The sequence below is a fragment of the Phyllostomus hastatus genome, unplaced genomic scaffold (assembly GCF_019186645.2).
Source record: "Phyllostomus hastatus isolate PE091 unplaced genomic scaffold, TTU_PhHast_1.1 phas_contig_40, whole genome shotgun sequence".
In the NCBI taxonomy this organism is placed as follows: domain Eukaryota; kingdom Metazoa; phylum Chordata; class Mammalia; order Chiroptera; family Phyllostomidae; genus Phyllostomus; species Phyllostomus hastatus.
In genome coordinates this window covers 7,765,828-7,768,534 of record NW_025333872.1, presented here as the reverse complement: position 1 = coordinate 7,768,534, position 2,707 = coordinate 7,765,828, and positions in this window count along the sequence as shown.

Here is a 2,707-nt window from a genome sequence, read left to right as displayed (position 1 = left end):
TGTTTTCTTCCCTGAGCTTTCGGAAATGTGGTTGCGAGGTAAATGGCACTGAAGCAGTCAGAAGGGGGCTGACCCATGTCTGGCCGCATAAGGCAGCAGTGTGTGCACGGAGCAGCCTGGGCTCCTCCAGGAGTCTCAGGCTCAGGAACACGGAGGCACAGACCGAAAGCCCACTTACGGACGCACGGTGGAATCTGTCACTTCTACCCAGGCATCCTCCTTTTTTTCCCATTCAGAGTGTCCTCTCCGTGTGTCAGAGGGCTTGAGGTGTGAAATGGTTGTGAAGATTATTGGGTTGGCATGAATAGGAGCAGAGTGACTTGTTAAATTAGTGGGACGTTGCCTCTAGGCTCTGGCAGAACCCAGAGGGTAGTCCTTTCTGTGTCCGCAACCAAAGCGCTGCTCCATGCCCACAGCAGACAACTTCTTCCCTCACTGCTGGGGCGGTGGGCCAGCCCTTGCGTTTTGCAGATGACTCAGTCTGGGACCTGTGCAGGTGATTCAGTGACAATTTATCTTTCATTTTTGTGTTGGTCTCCTTGGGGAGGTCTGGGGTTCCCCTTGGTTCCTTTGATAGAACCTCATCAACTCATTTATGAGTTCATTCATTTGTTTATTCAAAACATCTTGGGCACTTACTCATTAAATATTACTCATTAAATATCCAGTGGCCTCTGAGAGGCGGGGTGGCCTGATGACTAAGAACACGTGCTCTGTAGCCAGGCTGCCTGGGTGTTTATCCTGACTCCACCACTCACCCCTCAGTGGCTTTGGGAGAGTTATCTAACTTTCCCGTCCTCCAGTTTTCTCACCTGTAAAATGGGGATATGATAATGCACATACTTGAGAGGGCTGACGTGAGAATTGAGTTAGTATCTGTAAGTGCCTGGCAATAATAAGCACTTGACAGGTATTAGCTATTTTCTATTAGCATTACTGAGCATGTGCCAGCACTGGGAAACAGGTGAGTGGAAGCAGATACTGTCCTTGTTCTGGAGCTTACAGTGTCCTGGGGGATGGGCACAAGTCACAGTTACTTAAACAAATGCAAATCCCTAAGTGTAACAAGTGCCTATGGAGGAGGGATTAGACTTTTTCCGTGGGATTGGTGGCAGCCTCCTGAGAAAGCGTTGCATCAGCTGCGTTCTGAAGAATGAACAGGCGTTGCGATAGGAGTCGGAACCGTGGTTCCCCGGTGGTAGGCAGGAGTGCAGACTGAATAAGGGGCAAGAGGGGACCTTGTGGGTGCTGAAGTGTTCAAAATCTAGGTCTGGGTGGGAGTTAGGTGAGTGTATACATCTGTAACTAATTATGAAACTGTATACTTTATACCTTAGTAAAAATAAATGGATAGGCATTAGCTAGGTGAGAGATGAGGGGAGAAATATTCCAGGCAGAGGGAAGAGCATGTGCAAAAACCCTGTGGTAGGAGGGAATGGGGTAACTACCAGGGAGCGAGGAAAACGCCACTGTGGCTGGAGCAGGGGGAGCCAGAGGGAGCATGGTGTGGGGCGAGGCTGGAGGAGGAGCAGGCCTGACCGTGCACGGCCTCATAAGCCCCTGGGAAGGAGGTTTCCTTATCTGGAGGGCACTGGAATACTGTTGTATTAAACAGCATATTTAGCAAGCAGAGTGTGGGTGGTGGGCGGGGAGACATGGTTAGATTTGCTCTGTGGAGAGGGGCTGAGGGAGGCCAGAATGTATGGACAGAGGCTTTGTTGGAGACTGGGCGAGATATGTTGGACTGAGATGGTGGTGATGGAGGGGAGCAGAAGCCTTTAGGAGGCAGAGTTGACTGGGCTTGGTAATGTGTTAACTGTGGCAGGGGAGGGCTGAGCATGAGTCCTAGGTTTCTGGCTTCCGTGCCTGCACGGTTGATCCTGCTGCACTCTGAGCTGGGGTGCCCTGGGAGAGGCCTGAGAGTGTGGGAGGAAGTGCGGGGAGTGTCAGGGGGCGGCTCTGAATGGAGGTGCCTTTGAGAAATCCAACAGATGTCAAGTAGGTAGCTGGATATAAATAATCGCTTAGAATAGCACTTAGTTTCTATTTTGAAAGCATTTATGTGTTTGTGCATATTCTTGGTGTTCTTCATTCCTTAGGTTTGGCAGGCACTGGTCCCGTTTTTTAGATGAGGACACTGAGTTTCAGAGGTCAGATGATTTCTCAGGGTCTTACAACTAAGAGGTGGCAAGGCTGGTCTTAAAGCCTGATCCTGCAACTTCCAACTCAGGTCTTCCCACAACGAGTGGGGTCGTTTGCCATTGATGAAGCCTCTCCGGCTTGAGTTGATTCTCACTAGCTGTGGTCCTAGCGGAGGATGATCCAGTTGGAGCCTCTTGCCCATTAAGCCTTGAGTGCAGGGAAGCAAACACAGGCTTTTAGTGTTCGACTTCCTGGTAGAGGAGTGAGTGCACTGCTCCCCAGGGCTCCTTCGACTAAGCTGCATTTAAAGCACCTCTGGGTTTTTCAGGAGCTAATGTCCCTCTCCATCTGGCCTCTGGAAGGACCAGCAGAATCTGCGACCTGGTCTGCTGCAGTGCTGGCTGGCCACGGAGGAGGACTCACACCCAGACCAGGCCTGCTTTGCCAGTGGTGAGTGTCTCTTCAGCTGCAGCAGCTGGTACTCAGCAAGCTCTTAATTTTCCTGTTTTCTGGGCTGCTTCCCAAAGGCTTCAGGGGGAAGAGACCCCTGTCCTGAGGTAAAGGA